This window comes from Pinus tabuliformis, chromosome J (assembly GCF_031772625.1).
Source record: "Pinus tabuliformis cultivar Carrire ecotype Pingquan chromosome J, CPIR1, whole genome shotgun sequence".
Taxonomy (NCBI): Eukaryota; Viridiplantae; Streptophyta; class Pinopsida; order Pinales; family Pinaceae; genus Pinus; species Pinus tabuliformis.
The window spans coordinates 944,196,043-944,214,354 of record NC_142295.1 but is presented as its reverse complement, the minus strand read 5'-3'; positions in this window follow the sequence as shown (position 1 = coordinate 944,214,354).

Here is an 18,312-nt window from a genome sequence, read left to right as displayed (position 1 = left end):
CTGATCAAATATTCACATGTGGGCTTATAATTCAAAAATACACTTTCCCTTGTCCAAATTTGATCATCTTTAGGTTGATTTTGGTCCTATTGAAAAGAGGAATTCAATGAAATCATCATCTCCACCAAATTAACTATCCAAAGTATAAAAAAAAACACTAGTTTACAAATTTAATAGACATAAGGAAAATTTCGTTGAGTGATTTAACATCTTCATTAAAGAAGGGTTGTTATTGTTATTGTAATTGTTATCATCGTGATTTTTTAGATTTGTTTTACTCATGATAAGATTTCCCTAGAGCAGGGAAAATTTTAAGAACCCCCCCCCCTAAATTTACATGTATAATAAATGGGCGAATCTCCATGGTATATAGGAAAAATGGAAGGCGATTTTATCAATAATATGATATGTATATATAATTTTTTTGGCGGATCTCTCACCAGGCATGGCGAATATTTTACTCAATTATAAAATCTTGTGTTTATTGAATACATAAATGAAATCATTGCATTTCTTTAAAATATCTTTTGAAATCAAAATTACCAAAATTACATATCGATAACCTAGTGGGTTTAGGATAAAATTCACCCGTGCCATTCACAGAATGCATGAAAAAAAACCTAATACTATATATAAAACCAAGAAAAATTCAAATTCATCACTTCTAGGGACCTCGTAACCACCCTGTCAATACACAAGTATGTTCCTGTTTGCAATTAGAAAAATTACCCAAATTACAATCTATTTATTCCAGCATATGTTGGAAAGTTATAGAAGGATGACTAGTGCAATCAATCCATTCCTTCTAGCCCTGGATTTGTTTCAGTTTAAAATAGAAGTGTACAAATATACTTGTCCAATGTCTATGCTTTAACCATTCACCTAAAGATGTTTTTACAATATAATTTCCTAAGTCTATTTAATAACTTCATTATCATAAAAACCAACCTATATCTATCTTAACTCCACATCTACCACTCTTAGGGGGATGAAATCTATTTATCCCTCTGAGCACTTGGTAGACCCAGAATTAAGATGGATCTAAGATGATAGAATTTCCCCTTTAAATAGTCTATGCTCACAAGAATACCATGGTATTACCATGGGTCAATACGATGGGTTATCATAAACCTGGAGCTTAAAAAGTACTACTAGTAATTTATAAAAATTAATAAAATTAATAGTTGATTTTTATTTTATTTTTTATTTTAACCAAGCTAAAATGTTTAACATACATTAAATTACAACATCCATTTTTACTCTTGATCGGATCAAATATTTTTTCACTCTATGCTAGTTTGCATATCACGATAGCATATCACGATATTTGATACCTCTCGGGGGTTAGTAGATCCAGAGTAAAGATGGATCTATGCTGGTTTAATTCCCCCATTTAAATAGGCTACATTCGAGGTGAATACCATGGGTCAATACAATGTGCCATTTTGGTGAATACCATGGGTCAATACCATGTGCCATTTTTATTGTTATTAATACTAATATTAAGATTAATAATGTTTTTTTTTTTTTTTTGCATGGTATTAATAACAATCTAGTCCACCCCGGATGCGGTTGTTTAAAGCGATGGGACGGGAGTTGGAAGCTGGCTGATGAGCCCCAATTTTTGGTACAATTTGGGCTCATTTGGCCTACTTGCTCTGCTCAAACCATTCATTTTTTATTGCTTATGCATTCATTTCTTGGTTTATTCGTGTTGTTTGTAGGAAGAAGGGTAGGCATTCTATCTACGTGACTAATCCATGATGATTTCAGGTTTTTGGCATTAAAAGGGAGCAAAGACCACGAGAAAGGAGACAAGGAGACAGTAAGGTGGCACTGCTGGTTTTTAGGAGAGGATGTCCACGGTCTTGGGGACCTTCCTCGTGATTCCCACCATAGCTCCGAGCTCCAACCAATCTCCCCACCGAGCTTAGAGGCAGCCAACTGTTCTACAGGAACAACAGTTACAACTGTTCTACAGGATCAGCAGTTTAACCTTCAGTTGGACAGCCGAGCTCCACAAATCAAGGAAACCTGTTGGACTATCATTTTGCATAAATACTGAGGTCGTAGCCTTGGATAGGAGCTTTTTGAACTTTTGCATTACTCTTGTAATTTGGAAGTACGAGCTACAGCTCGGTGTTGGTTCTTTTTGTAAGCCAGTTTTGGCATGACATCAGATTTTTGGTTATGAATAAAGGCAGGCAGATTTTGATCTCATTCTGAGTTTCTAAGGGAGCTATAGCTCTCAGGTTAGGGCCCAACCTGAGAGCAATAGATCTCCTCTTCTTGTAGTGTTATTTGCCTTTCGTTCCAGCACTTTGTTTCTTTACCTTGACATGCAATTCGAAAATACAATCTGCTGATTTGGTTTGTTGTGATTAAGTAGGATTAGTTTATGGTTAATTTTGCTTTCAGTTGCTTAGATCAGAATAGGAGAGTTGTAATTCATTGGAGCTCCAGAAAAGGTTGAAAGGACCTCACTGCCATCTCTGTTAGGGATTGGGGTGCAGTCTGAACCAACCACCAAAAAAAACGCAGTCTTTTCACGTTCATGCAAGCTGCAACACAGTTACCTTAATCGTAGATCCATCCATGCACTCTGATCCTGAGCATTACTTCTTCATTCCACTTCCATGCACGAGTTTCCTTCACAATTTACATTGTTGTTCATTGGTTTAATATCACAGGTAGCACAGGTTAATGAGTTCTCGTTTTTGGTGACAGTCATCAGCAATTTGTTTCATTTTCACTGCTCCACATCATTCCATTTCCTTCCTCTTCTCATTAACCACACCTAAAGCCACCTAATCGACCTCTGTCCAGCTCGTTTACCTTCCAGCTCTTCCATCATTCACGTAGCCCCATTTTCTTGACCTTTCGTTGATCCCATTCTCCCATCCACCAACCGACTTCATGCATTCTTTCTCTACCTTATTCCTCTGCCCCTGAGCCATCACCAGCTCCATCTCCACCTTACTTATCCACCCAAACCATTCCATCACTTCACCATCACCCAAAACTTCCACTTACAGCACATCCTGTAGAAGTTAGCAGACTTCCTGTAGAATTCATTAGTTTCCTGTAGGATCCCCTGCAGACTTCCTGTAGAAGCCTGCAAACTCGGTTGCTGAGCATCCGAACGTGGTAGACTTCTGAGGACTGATGCTAGAGACCCTCTGGGACCTCCCCTAGCCATCCTGACCTTGCCCATGCTTTCCTTCCATTCAAACCGCTCCTGCACAACCAAACCCTAATCAAAAGCATCATCACAATAAATCCAACCACTTAATAAAAAAATACAAAAACATGTCTTTTCAGATGCAAGTAGCTTAGATGCATGTATTTCAGTTCACTGCAAGTAATGGCATTATTGGTAGTGGTTTCATTCACAGTTTTGCATTGTAAGGGTCTAGCTAGTCAAATTAGGGTTTACTAGGGTTTCATGCTTTGTTGGCTTTCAGTTTCTTTCTGCAAATAGACTAGTCTCCTTTGAGTTAGCTTTCGTCCATCATTCATAAAGCTTCTTCTGTGAGCATATAGAAGTTGGCTTGAGCCCTAGCGGACTTGTGCCAGCTGACCAAGTGACAGCTGCGACAAGAGCTAGTACTTGTGCATACAGCACCGTCGCTTCCAAGTTTGTACGAACTACCGGGTTGATAAAATTAGAGATAGGAAGCTCCAGGAGTTGTAGCATTATTGCTACAATACTGGAGCCCACCATCTTTTTGGTGTCGTTGCCGGGGAAGCGTCAGAGTATTAGTAATTGTTGCTTTTCTTCTACTTTCTTACTCTTGCCTTCTGCTAAGTAGTTTACTTCATTTCCATTCTGCAAAAGTAGCATAGATATTTCCTGCTTTCATAGATTAGCATTTCCTGCTTTCATAGATTAGCATTTCCTGCTTTCATATATTAGCATTTCCTGCTTTCATAGATTAGCATTTCCTTTCTGCAAGCGTAGACTAGCATTTCCATTCTTGCAATTTCATTTGAGCAAAGTAGAATAGTTCTTTCCTGCTTTCAGTTTAATTCTGCATCTTTCATAGTTAGTGTAGATCAATCTGTCTCAGTTTTGCAGGTACCAAAAGAAAAGCAAAGCAAAAACAATCAAAAGAAAAAGAAAGTCTTTTCCATTTCATGCCTCGTAGGAACCGAGATAGATCAGGCAAATTCCTACCAAACGCCCCCACCACATCACTGAGTCACCCTTCTCTCTTCTTTGGTGACAGTGACCCAGAGGAACCTATAGGTGAACATCCTGAGATATAAAAAGATCCTATAGTAGAAGAAGAGTTAGAGACCACTCCATCTGAAGCTATGACTGACAATAGAAGAGAAGATGAGAGAATAGAAGGTGCCTTCCCCATCCGAGAGACCAATGGAGAGATGAAAATGAAGAACATTAGCCCCTCCGCTTTACCTCACTTCCATGGGCTGACTACTGAAGATCCGGATACCTTCCTGTTTGAGTTTGCTGTCCTTTGTAGAACCTATGACTACACTAAAGATGAGCAAAAGCTGAAACTTTTCCCTTCCACTCTTAAGGATGCGGCATTACGCTGGTTCATGGGCTTACCTGGGAATAGTATCACCACTTGGGCTCAGATGCAGCAAGCTTTCAATACCAAGTACCGGGATTACTGTAGGTCCAAGGAAACAAAGGGGGAAATCTTTCAGATGACCATGGGAAATGATGAGTCCTTAGAGGATTATGAGGAGAGGTTCCAACTAAGCTACAAGCAGGCCAGGTGCACACTTGCTGAATCCCTCAAGTTGGTCTTGCTCCGAGGAGTCCCTGAAGACCTCTTAGATACCCTTCACATGTTAGCTGGGGGGGACATTTACCAACTGCCTTATGAGGACATCAAGACTGTGTTTAGAAACCACTCCAGGGCAGCTCGGAAACGAGGTAGAGGAAACCACCTCTCAACTAGTGTCCCTTTCTCCAAACATGAGCTTGCAAATCAATTAGAAGATCTTAAGAGTGAGGTGAGACAGACCATTGCCATGTAGCTTGACACATTCAGGATTCAGCAAAAGAAAGAAGAAGCTGAGAGAGCCTTGGCTGTCTTCTGCCCTAGGTGCACAAGGAGACACCCTAAGAACGAATGTCCATTGCATTCGGTTGAAGTGTGTTTCGTTTGTGCGGAGGACCATCCCACAAATCAGTGTCCAACCCTACCTGGGTTTAAAGCCATGTACCAAGGGACAGAAGCTCCCACAGAACCTCTCTATTACCTCAACCAAAGGAGGCCACAAGGATCTAGACCTTATCAGCAGGGGATGCAAGGGGCATCTCAAGCTTATTACAGCCCCAACCAATCGACTCCTATGCCTTCCTGGGGTCCCCCTGCTCATCCTTCATGGTCCATGCCTCCTCCATGGTCTTATCCACCTCAGTACCCCACTCAACCTACTTCTCATTCATATCACTAACATGCCCAGCCACAACCTCAATGGAATGCACCTTAGTCGGGGTGGAGGCCCCAATACAACACTCCTCCTACCATCTTGCCTCCACCACCAGTTCAACCTCAGCCAGTACCTCCTGCTCCTCCAAGGCAACCTCAAATGCCTGCTCAACCGAACCCGAACCCCAACAATAGACAGGCCCAGCAGGTATATATTGGGGAAACCTCATGCCCTACCTATGCTGTGGAGATCCAGGAGATCAATCTTCGATCTGGAAAGACTCTACCAGATCGCCAACCTCCTCCCCCAGAGGATGAGGAAGATAAACAGGAAAGTGAACCAAAGGCTATTCCACCCTTTCCTGAGAGACTAACAGCCACCACACAACCCAACCCAGAGGAGGATGAGCTTCTGGGTGAGCTCAAGCAGTTGTGTGTAAAAATACCACTTCTCCAAGCCATCAAGGATGTGCCAATATACAACAAACTGGTTAAGGAGAAGTGTTTCAAACACCCAGGCAGACGGAAGAAAGATGCTTCAACTATCAATGTCATAGGACAACTGTCTGACCTTATGTTAGGACAAGTCATCTGCCCAAAGTACCTAGATCCTGGAAGTCCTGTAGTAGATGTTCACATCAATGGCACCATTATACCTCACACCTTGATTGATCTGGGGGCTGCCATTAATGTGATGACCAGGGATACCATGCTTAAACTTAATCTTCAGGGTTCCTTGAGAAAGACCTCGACAGTACTGCAATTAGCAGATCGCTCCACCGTGACTCCCGAAGGGATTGTGGAGGATGTCTTGGTCTCTATTGACTCTTGGGAATACCCTGCAGACTTCCTGGTTCTGCAACCAAAGGCCAAGCTTACTGGATATCCTCTCATTTTTGGAAGGCCTTGGTTAGCTACTGCAGATGCTTACATAAGTTGTCGTGCAGGAAACATGACCATCAAAAATGGTCCCATGTCCAAGCAGCTAGTCCTATACCCTCCTGCCCAACCCTCCTTAGAGCATGACTTACCACTCTGGTTGGAAGAAGGAGAGGAAGACGAGGTGTACTCAGCACCTCTATGCACCTTAGATACCACTAGAAGAGACCCCCCAACCGAGGATGACTTGATCGAGACCTTGATCCAGAATCCACCTTCCAGTGCACTACCCTTAGAGAGATTGGTGGAGGACGCCCAAGCCAGCACCTTAGTGGATCTTTGTACAACCAACCCTGTTACTCCCAGAGTCAAGAATGTGGAGTTCGGCCCTGAGAAAGCATTGAAGATCAGCTCCTCCCTATCTCCTTCCCAAGAAAAGGAGCTGTGTAGTCTGTTGGCCAACCACCTAGATGCCTTTGCTTGGAGCTATAAGGAAATGAAAGGAGTCCATCCTTCGATCTGTACCCATCATATATACATCAAAGAGGATTGTAAACCGGTTAGGCAACCTCAGAGGAGAATGAATCCGGCCCTTAAGGACATTGTCAAGGAAGAATTGCAAAAACTGTTGGATGCCGGGTTCATCTACCCCATCTCAGATAGTGAATGGGTGTCCCCTCTAGTGTTGGTTCCCAAGAAAAATGGGAAATGGAGAATCTGTGTGGACTATCGAGAACTGAACAAAGCTACCAAGAAGGACCATTTCCCTCTACCTTTCATCGATCAAGTGTTGGATGGACTGGCAGGAAAGAAGTTCTTCTCTTTCCTGGATGGGTTTAGCGGGTACAACCAAATCCAAATCAGCCCGGAAGACCAAGATAAGACCACCTTCACTTGTCCTTGGGGTACCTTTGCCTACCGAGTCCTTCCCTTTGGGCTATGCAATGCTCCTGCTACCTTCCAGAGAGCTGTCTTGAGCATCTTCTCGGAGCTGGTCCATGATGCGGTAGAAATCTATATGGATGACTTTACTCCTTATGGGGCCAACTTCCAGGAAGCATTGTCCAACCTCGGAAAAGTCCTAACCAAATGCATCGAGATGAACTTGTCCCTTAGTCCTGAAAAATGTGAATTCCTAATGACTGAAGGGACCGTGCTAGGCCATACCATTTCTTGCCAAGGGTTGCAGGTGGATCCTAACATAATTGCTCTCATCAAGAGGGTTCCACCTCCTCAAAAGGTAAGGGATGTCCGAAGTTTCTTGGGATTAGCAGGATACTACCGGAGATTCATTAAAGATTTCAGCAAGCTAGCCTCGCCATTGTTTGGCCTATTGGCAAAAGATGTGGAGTTTAATTGGACTGACGATTGTCAGAGGGCTTTAAATGAATTGAAGGACAAGTTGGTGTCAGCCCCAATCCTGAGAGGTCCAAACTGGGCCCTACCTTTCCACATCCACACTGATGCCTCGAACAAAGCCATAGGTGTAGCTTTAGGACAAGTTGAGCAAAAACTTCCATATGCCATTTACTTTGTTAGCAAAAACTTGTCCAAAGCTGAGCTGAATTACACTGTAACCGAGAAAGAATTCTTGGCTGTGGTCCATGCACTGAACAAGTTCCGACATTATATTACTGGTTACTAGACCTTTGTACATACTAACCATGCTGCAATTAGATATTTAATGAATAAACCAGATGTGAATGCTCGTATTATTAGATGGTTACTTTTATTGCAGCAGTTTGATTTGACCATTGTTGACAAACCAGGTAGAGAAAATGTTGTTGCTGACTTTTTATCTAGATTGGATTTGTCTGCAGATGAGGATGGAACAGTGGATGACCAGATGCCCGATGAACATCTGTTTGCTATTTCAGTACTCTCTCCATGGTTTTCTGATATAGCAAACTATCTTGTTTCAGCACAGTTCCCTCCGCACCTATCTTCCAGAGAGAAGAGCAGAATCATCAAAAAAAGTGCCTCATTTACTTGGATCGGGGGCAATCTGTTCAAGCTTGGCCCCGATCAGATCTTAAGGCGTTGTGTAAAGGGAGGAGGAAGTCTTTGATATCCTCCTCACTTGTCATGATGGGCCTTGTGGAGGACATTTCGCAGCAAAGAGAACTGCCTTCAAAATCCTGCAGGCAGGCTACTATTGGCCCACACTTCATCAAGATGTCAGAAGATATGTCAGTCAGTGTGACCAATGCCAAAGAATGGGGAAACCGACCCAAATGGATGAGATGCCTCTCCAACCTCAAGTGACTCTTGAGCCATTTGAGAAGTGGGGCATGGACTTTGTGGGCCCAATCAACCCCTCTTCGAGGCAAAGGACTTACATCATTGTGTGTACTGACTATTTGACAAAGTGGGCAGAGACCAAAGCAATCAAAGCAGCAACAGAAGAAAAGGTGGCCGAGTTCCTAAGAGAAAACATCTTCTATAAGTTTGGCTATCCAAGAGAGCTGGTCACCGATCAAGGGAGCCAGTTCACCTCCAACCTGGTTGAAGATCTACTAGCTCATCACAAGATCAAGCATAGGACTTCCACCCCTTATCACCCCCAAGCAAATGGGCAGGTGGAAGTCACCAATAGAGCATTAGAAGGGATCTTGACTAAGGTGGTGAGCAGCAGCAGAAAGGACTGGGCAGATCGCCTGGTTGAAGCCACCTGGGCCTACAACACCACTTGGAAGACCACCACCGGCTTCACACCGTATGAGCTGGTCTATGGGAAGAAAGCTTTGCTGTCCATTGAGTTTGAATACAACACTTTGAGGATGGCAGCTCAGCTGGACCTAGATCTCAGCCATGCACAACAAGAAAGGCTACTGCAGCTGAATGGCCTGGATGAGCACCGAATGCAGGCCCTCCTTCACTCATAAGTGGTTCAACTTCAGAGAAAGGTGTGGCATGACCAACATCTCCATGACAAGCAATTTCAGCCGGGAGATTGGGCTTTGTTGTATGACTCCAGATACAAAGATTTCAAGGGGAAGCTGAGAACCAAATGGCTAGGACCATATGCAGTGGAGAAATGCCATGACAATGGATCTGTCCTCATTCGAACCATTGATGAGGAAGCCATTCCCATGCTTGTCAATGGGCATCGATTGAAGATCTACAGAAGACCTCTCTCAAGACAAGAGTTCATCAAAACTGTGGAGAAATCTGTATTGGTCCTAGAGAAGGGTTCTGCCTCTGCTTTTGGCATACCCTGAGGTGTATAAAAAAAAAAAAAAAAAAAAAAAAAAAAAAAAGAAGAAGAAATAATAAAGATCCTTGGGTGAAAACCTCTCTGAGGCGCCCAAGGCAGGTGGTAGGGGTGAAAACCTCATTGAGGTGCCCCTATTGTCTTTCAAAAAAAAAAAAAAAAAAAGGTTTGAAAAAGATCCTTGAGTGAAAACCTCTCTGAGGCGCTCAGGGCAGATGGCACGGGTGAAAACCTCTTTGAGGCGCCCCTGTTATCTTTCAAAAAAAAAAGAGAAAAAAAAAGAAAAAAGAAAAAACAATAAGCAAAATATGGTAAAATTGCATGCAGGTTGCAGATGTTCTATGGAGGAGAGGAAGCCCTTCAACTCCAAGCCAAGGGCCCTTATCATGCTGTCAAGAGACCTCACCAGCACCTCCTCCAAGGGTACCCATGTTTTTTAAGGTATGTGCAATTTTATCATGGTTTGAGTCCTCTACAGGAAGATGCAGTCTTTCTACAGGAAGATGCAGTCTTTCTACAGGAAGACGCGGATTTTCTACAGGAAAGTGCAGACTTTCTACAGGAAGGCCGAACTTTCTACAGGAAGCTCTGTGTTCTACAGGAAACTTCCTGTAGAAGTTTGGGATGGCCCAGAATTCATCTTAAAAGGAGATTTAGCGACTACGGATTGGTTTGGATGCATGCAAGCCTCTGTTGGCACCCTTGCACATTGTTGTCACCTTGCTCCACCATCCTTGTCGACATGCAACCAAGTTCCCTGCACCAACAAAGCATTCGATGAGTTCTCGCGGGAAAAGCCATTTTCAAAGATAAACAAGTGCTGAGATCTCATACCACAGGCATCAGAAGCTCCGGGAACATGATCGAAAGGCCAGATCCTCCGTCGTGCAACATGCACCCAAGGAGGAAGAACTGTTACAAGACACCCCGCGGGGATCCTGTAACAGTTAAACCTGCTAGAGTGGATACCATTCACAGCACCGCCATCTGCAATGAAACGCGGGCGCATGCAACCAAGCATCCACTCCATCGTCAGCAGCCTGTAACCACGAGCCTCTGGGTCTGTGTAAGTTCGCATGCAGCAGGTAGATCCACTCACCATCGTCCAAAAACTGGAAAAATCGTGTGCAGCCACGCAGGTAAGTGTCTCGACCCTTCCTTCCATCAAATCGCATGAATTTTACTTTGAATTGTTTGCATGGCGTAAATGTGAATGGTTGAGCGGCCGTATGGCCATTCGACTGGCCACGTCGGCTAGTTATGGTGTAATTGGATGTTTGGGTGGCGGCCACGACAAAGAGAATGAGCGGCACGCACGTGAGAACACTCCCGTCGAAAGCAAGAGTTTAACAGGAAAAGGCGGCGGCAGATCTGTGGGAATGGATGCGGCAGCAAGTGAATACGCAGGCGAATGATGGATGACGTCGCCCAACGGTCCGGCGGGGACAGCTCACCCCCCGCGCCACGGATTGCGCCGATTCAAAATCTAATCGGCTAGATCATGCGCATGCATTTATCAACCACCACTTCAAACTCGGGTGGCTATTCTGATCTCCTCTGCACTTTGATACGCCGAGTTGTTGGCTACCAGAACACCGATGAAGCACACCTCGAGCGCAGGCCAACTACAGTCCTCCCCGAAATTTGCGCACTGCTCCTACAGGAACACAGTTTCTACAGGAACGCAGTTCTACAGGAACGCAGTCTCTACAGGAACGCAGTCTTCTACAGGGAAGCGGGTGCCTCACGAAAAAAAGGTGGCCAATTAAAGAGGTAACCCTGAACTCTTCATGCAACTGGTTAGTAAGAGTGGCAAGACCATCGTCCACAGTCTGGTCATAAAGATATCGGTGAAATTGTTGTTTGTTGTGCCTATGTTGTCGTTCTACAGGATGTCAGTATAAGTAGACTGTGTTGAATTTTGTGGATTATGTGCATGCTCTGTCTTAATAGACCAAATCTCTTTCGCATTTGCCACCTTTAATTAAAACAACCGTGTTCATCATGCCGGGTGGGTTTATAAGACGGGAACCCACTGATTCAACCAAATTAAGGGAAAACCCGGCAGTGGTAGAGCTCTTCACCAGAGCACAATGGATGTCTTTTTGTGATAAGCTGCAGGGTTACGATGATGAAGTGGCCGAAGAATTCTTGCAGGCTCTGAAGCCTAAATCCCAGACACTGGCCACAGTGAACTTCAGAGGTCTAAGCCTCAAGCTCACCCCGCAACATATCAGCCGGATCACAGAACTTCCTATGGGTTTGCCGTGGGATAAGGAAGAAAGAAAGCTGAGCCAGCAGGCAAAGAAAGAATTCTTTCCACCTGAGGAAGAATTCTCGGAGGACAAAAATGGGGTGCGAAGAACGAGCCTGTTGCCACCATGGAATGAAGTCAGTTTGCAAATCATGAAATATATCACTTGTGAAGGCCGTTTTAGCATCGTGTATGCATATCACTTTCGGTTGCTCACTGAATTGAGGCACCGGATTGATCTTCCTGTAGAACAAAAACTGAGCATCCCTTACTTTCTATTGCAGTCTCTAATGGAGTGTGCCACAAAGCTAAAAGAGGGCATACCAGATCAGATAGCCCACCATGGGTTGATCAAGCTTCTTGTGGAGGATGCGCTGCATTCATATAAGGTTCCCCTCTCATGGGAATCCTTCCGGAATTTGACAAAAGATGGGGACATTAAAATGTTGATCGAAGAAACGGGTTCCTCCAGCGGTGAAGAACAAGAAGCAGTGACCAAGGGACAGAGAGAAGAAGGCCAGAAGACCCCGACCATAGTACAAAAGAAAGAACAAAGGAAGAAGCATGAGGAAAAGGAGGACAAAGAAAAAGGTGGCACACCTATCTTGTCAGCAAGAGAAAAGAGGATGAAGAGCAGAATGGACAAAGCTGAGGTGGTCCACATCAGCCCAAGTACCTCAACAGCACCTGCAACCAAAGCAAAAAGCAAAACTCAGGCAGGCAAGCAAGCAAAGGTGGAGACACCTGTGTCTACAGGAAAGCAGAAACAGGCTTCTACAGGAAGCCCGAAAACAAAGACAAAGGCTTCTACAGGAAACCCGAAAATCATTGGGAAACAGGCTTCTACAGGAAGCCCGAAAACAGAGACAAAGGCTTCTACAGGAAGCCCGAAATTGCAGGAACAGGCTTCTACAGGAAGCCCCGAAAAGGCGAAACCCAAAGAGAAGAAGGTGGATATCCTGGCACGGGAGGCAGCAGCTGTATTAGCTGGCCTCAGCACGCCACCTAAGCCAAAAGGAAAGAGGAAGAGGGAGACCCCTCTATACTTTAAAGCTCGAAGAAGTGTTAGGATAAAGACGGGCAAGCCACAGCCTCAATCCAGCAGCCCGATCGTCATCGAAGATACACCTGCTTCTCCCAAGGAAAAGTCACCCTCCAGGATCACAGTCACCTACGAGAAGGGGAGTCCAAAGAAAAATACGTGGCAAGAAAGGTTAGATTTGTTGACCGAAAAAACTCGGCTACAGGAAGCTGAAAATGTTCTACAGGATACTCTGGCCCGGCTACAGGAAACGGAAAAGAGGGAAGGAGAAGGACTCTCATCACCACCAAGGGAGGGTGAGGTAGAACCGCCTGAAGAGATAGAAAGGGAACATATACCAGAACCTAGCCCTTCGCCTAATCTGAATTCATACTACGCCTTTTTAGAGGCGGGCAAAATCATACCGCAGAAATTTACTGTGCCTCTATTTTTTGCACTAGAGGAAGAAAGAGTCTGTTCCCACACATGGATGCAGATCGCCAAATCAAAGGGTGTGGCGGACATAGGCCCTTTACAAGAGCAACTCAAAGAGGTGAGGAGTGAATTCACCATGGCTAAACATGTGGCTAATTGCCAACGTGTGCTTCTACAGGAAGAAAATCAGAAGCTGAGATTGCAGCTACAAGAACTAAGGGCAGGGGCAGGAACATCCTCCAAGGACATCACAAATGAACAACAAAGCAAAAAGGAGCTGACCACCAGCCTTGAAGAGCCAATGACACTTCTACAGGAAGCAGAACAGCAAACAAAAATTGAAGTGCAAGCCCTAAGAGAACAGCTGCAACAAAAGGAAGCACAATTGGCCTGCATGGCCAGTTGGGCCATGGAGGCAATTCAGTGCAGACCACCTGCAAAATCCTATGGATTGTTCTTAAAATATCAATGGCTGCAATTCCAAATAAACACTCTGGCACAAAGAGGTATTTCACATATCCAAAGCCCACAACAATTTTCTGAATTGTGCAGTACTAGTTCGTCAGAAGACAAAGCCAAATTAGCAGAGTTTTACCTCCATAATTTGGCTTTGCCTAATGAAGTCTCTTGGGATCCCAATATTGCATTGGGGGATATGCAATTGATGGCGTTCGCCTCATGGTTAAACCATGAGGATCAAAGAGTAGCTGAAGCAAAATCGGTCATGAACCGAGAAGTGAGTGAGCCACTGTTCATTCGACCAGAACTAGAGGATCCGGTGGCACTCATCTCAACCCACCAACAGTTGGCTACGGATCCCACAGCTTCCTTGAGATTTATGGACCAACAGGCCCAAGCCATAGCTCACTTTGAAGACATGGAAAGGTTGTTGGGAGAAAATGCTGCCCAAGCATGTGCACGCAGATGGAATACCCTGGCACACAGTTTGAAAATCCGAGAGTACCATACCCCCATTCGGATGAGGGAAGCTTTGGCAAGGGTTGAACTTTACAAGAAATCCATGCAAAGCCTCCAGGCCAGCTGGATTGGCCTTAAACTCAGCCCACCACTACTGCTAGGATTGACTGAAGGCAATACAGAGGAAGATGACAGTCAACAATGGGAAGAGGTGAACAGGAAAGCAGGGTTTCATATCCACAGAGAAGACACTACCACAGAGCCTTGGGATGCAAGGGAAGCAGTGAAAGCAATGAAGGATGAAGATTTGGACTAAGTTGCTCAAGGATGAGCAAATAGTTTAGCTGGGGGGTGATGATGAGCCCCAATTTTTGGTACAATTTGGGCTCATTTGGCCTACTGCTCTGCTCAAACCATTCATTTTTTATTGCTTATGCATTCATTTCTTGGTTTATTCGTGTTGTTTGTAGGAAGAAGGGTAGGCATTCTATCTACGTGACTAATCCATGATGATTTCAGGTTTTTTGCATTAAAAGGGACCAAAGACCACGAGAAAGGAGACAAGGAGACAGTAAGGTGGCACTGCTGGTTTTTAAGAGAGGATGTCCACGGTCTTGGGGACCTTCCTCGTGATTCCCACCATAGCTCCGAGCTCCAACCAATCTCCCCACCGAGCTTAGAGGCAGCCAACTGTTCTACAGGAACAGCAGTTACAACTATTCTACAGGATCAGCAGTTTAACCTTCAGTTGGACAGCCGAGCTCCACAAATCAAGGAAACCTGTTGGACTATCATTTTGCATAAATACTGAGGCCGTAGCCTTGGATAGGAGCTTTTTGAACTTTTGCATTACTCTTGTAATTTGGAAGTACAAGCTACAGCTCGGTGTTGGTTCTTTTTGTAAGCCAGTTTTGGCATGACATCAGATTTTTGGTTATGAATAAAGGCAGGCAGATTTTGATCTCATTCTGAGTTTCTAAGGGAGCTATAGCTCTCAGGTTAGGGCCCAACCTGAGAGAAATAGATCTCCTCTTCTTGTAGTGTTATTTTCCTTTCGTTCCAGCACTTTGTTTCTTTACCTTGACATGCAATTCGAAAATACAATCTGCTGATTTGGTTTGTTGTGATTAAGTAGGATTAGTTTATGGTTAATTTTTCTTTCAGTTGCTTAGATCAGAATAGGAGAGTTGTAATTCATTGGAGCTCCAGAAAAGGTTGAAAGGACCTCACTGCCATCTCTGTTAGGGATTGGGGTGCAGTCTGAACCAACCACCAAAAAAAACGCAGTCTTTTCACATTCATGCAAGCTGCAACACGGTTACCTTAATCGTAGATCCATCCATGCACTCTGATCCTGAGCATTACTTCTTCATTCCACTTCCATGCACGAGTTTCCTTCACAATTTACATTGCTGTTCATTTGTTTAATATCACAGGTAGCACAGGTTAATGAATTCTCGTTTTTGGTGACAGTCATCAGCAATTTGTTTCATTTGCACTGCTCCACATCATTCCATTTCCTTCCTCTTCTCATCAACCACGCCTAAAGCCACCTAATTGACCTCTGTCCAGCTCGTTTACCTTCCAGCTCTTCCATCATTCACGTAGCCCCATTTTCTTGACCTTTCGTTGATCCCATTCTCCCATCCACCAACCGACTTCATGCATTCTTTCTCTACCTTATTCATCTGCCCCTGAGCCATCACCAACTCCATCTCCACCTTACTTATCCACCCAAACCATTCCATCACTTCACCATCACCCAAAACTTCCACTTACAGCACATCCTGTAGAAGTTAGCAGACTTCCTGTAGAATTCATTAGTTTCCTGTAGGATCCCCTGCAGACTTCCTGTAGAAGCCTGCAAACTCGGTTGTTGAGCATCCGAACGTGGTAGACTTCTGAGGACTGATGCTAGAGACCCTCTGGGACCTCCCCTAGCCATCCTGACCTTGCCCATGCTTTCCTTCCATTTAAACCGCTCATGCACAACCAAACCCTAATCAAAAGCATCATCACAATAAATCCAACCACTTAATGAAAAAATACAAAAACATGTATTTTCAGATGCAAGTAGCTTAGATGCATGTATTTCAGTTCACTGCAAGTAATGGCATTATTGGTAGTGGTTTCATTCACAGTTTTGCATTGTAAGGGTCTAGCTAGTCAAATTAGGGTTTACTAGGGTTTCATGCTTTGTTGGCTTTCAGTTTCTTTCTGCAAATAGACTAGTCTCCTTTGAGTTAGCTTTCGTCCATCATTCATAAAGCTTCTTCTGTGAGCATATAGAAGTTGGCTTGAGCCCTAGCGGACTTGTGCCAGCTGACCAAGTGACAGCTGCGACAAGAGCTAGTACTTGTGCATACAGCACCGTCGCTTCCAAGTTTGTACGAACTACCGGGTTGATAAAATTAGAGATAGGAAGCTCCAGGAGTTGTAGCATTATTGCTACAATACTGGAGCCCACCACTGGCCACATGCCGCTCCACGGGCATCACGTGGCACTCCATGCGAGAGGACGACGAGATCAATTCCGGTTTAATACAAAGGGACGGGGGACGGCAGCAGTGAATGCCCGGAGAGTGCACTCGATCCAAAGCATTGTTGCAGTAATGGCGGATGGGAATTCGAGGTGGGTAGGTGACGATGAAGAGCATATATCCAGTTTGGAGCAGGGAATTTTGGTCGTGTTGCATTTGTCTGGCCTCTCTGCCGTTGAAGCGGTCCCTTCTCAGGCGGTTGGGTATACTACGGAGCTGGTTCTGGTAATCGACAGTCTGGTTCACTTGGCAGTTTGTAGGGAGTCTCATCTCATTATGGTGAGACCCAGACAGAGGTTGTTGAGCCGTCGTGGTTCTTCCAGAGGCGAGGGTTGGAGCAGACCTGTGAGAGATGAAACGAGGCATTGCTGCCACTGTAATCTGGCAAGCTCCATTGGAGCCATTCCCCTGCACTCTGGCCAACATATGGATGCCGGGGCATCCAGCTCGGCCTCCTTGCCAGCCTTTGGCTCCACTATTTTCAACTTCACCAGCTCTACGGCAAACCCGAGAATTAGTGCTCATGTTTCCATTCTGTTCATCGAGAACCCTCCTGAGGTGGATGATCCCATAGAAGCTCGGGAGCATGGGATGCAGGACTACCATGGGGATGCAGAGCAGGCTCCGACAGCTGAGTTGGAGCAGGAAGAAAAGAGCCGGGCCAACGTCGAGGAAAATTCCAAGCATTCCCAGAATGCTCCTAATGCTACTACTGGGGAAGCGGAAGCGACCTCGCCTACTCATGCTGAGCCGGATTACTACGGCTGGTACCCAATTGTGGAAGAGCAACCGGATGAGCCGAGTGAATAATCACGCCGGCGCCCTTGCTCTACCAGGTCGCTCCAGACTCAGTCGCCGTCTCCTGGTTTGTTGTTGTTTCAGTCTGTTTTTTTAGGATGTCAAAGCTGTTGGTTTTCCGTGTCAATGATGAAAGTACTTACTGTTTCCCCTGCGCGGGACGACTTGAACAAGTTCTTTTTGTCTAAGACCCCTGCGCGGGCTTCCGTCTATGGACAGTCTTGGAACTTCATGGAACCACCCCTGCGAGGGCTTGCTATGAGGAATTATGTCTGGGTCTTTGTCAGTCTAAGTTTTTGTCTATGTCTGGTGCCCCTCGAGGGCAAGAGCATACTGGTCCTACCTGATGTAATTTTGCACTCTGTATATATTTAATAGATTAGCCTTGTTACCGAGAAAAAAAAAATAACAATCTAGTCCATGGTATTTGTCCCATAGTATTTTGCCCATAGGTTTCACCTAAATATAACGCATTTTTTGAGTGTTCGTAAATATAAGGTGACTTATGGAGTAAATATAAAAAAATGTTTTATTTGTTTACCATACCTCTCGTTTATTTATATTTTTATTAATTTACCATACCTCTTTTACAAATATGGTATTTTGCCCATAGGATTCACTTAAATAAAACTTCTTTCTTGAGCCTTCATAAATAGAACGAGGGTTCTGGACTAAATATAAAAAGAGGTTTTATTTATTTACCATGCGTCTAGTTTATTTATTTTTTTATTTATTTACCATACCTTTTGAGTAAGTATAAAAAGGTGTTTTATTTATTTACCATACCTCCACTTTACTTATATTTTTATTTGTTTACACCCTTGCATGTATATAAGGTGACT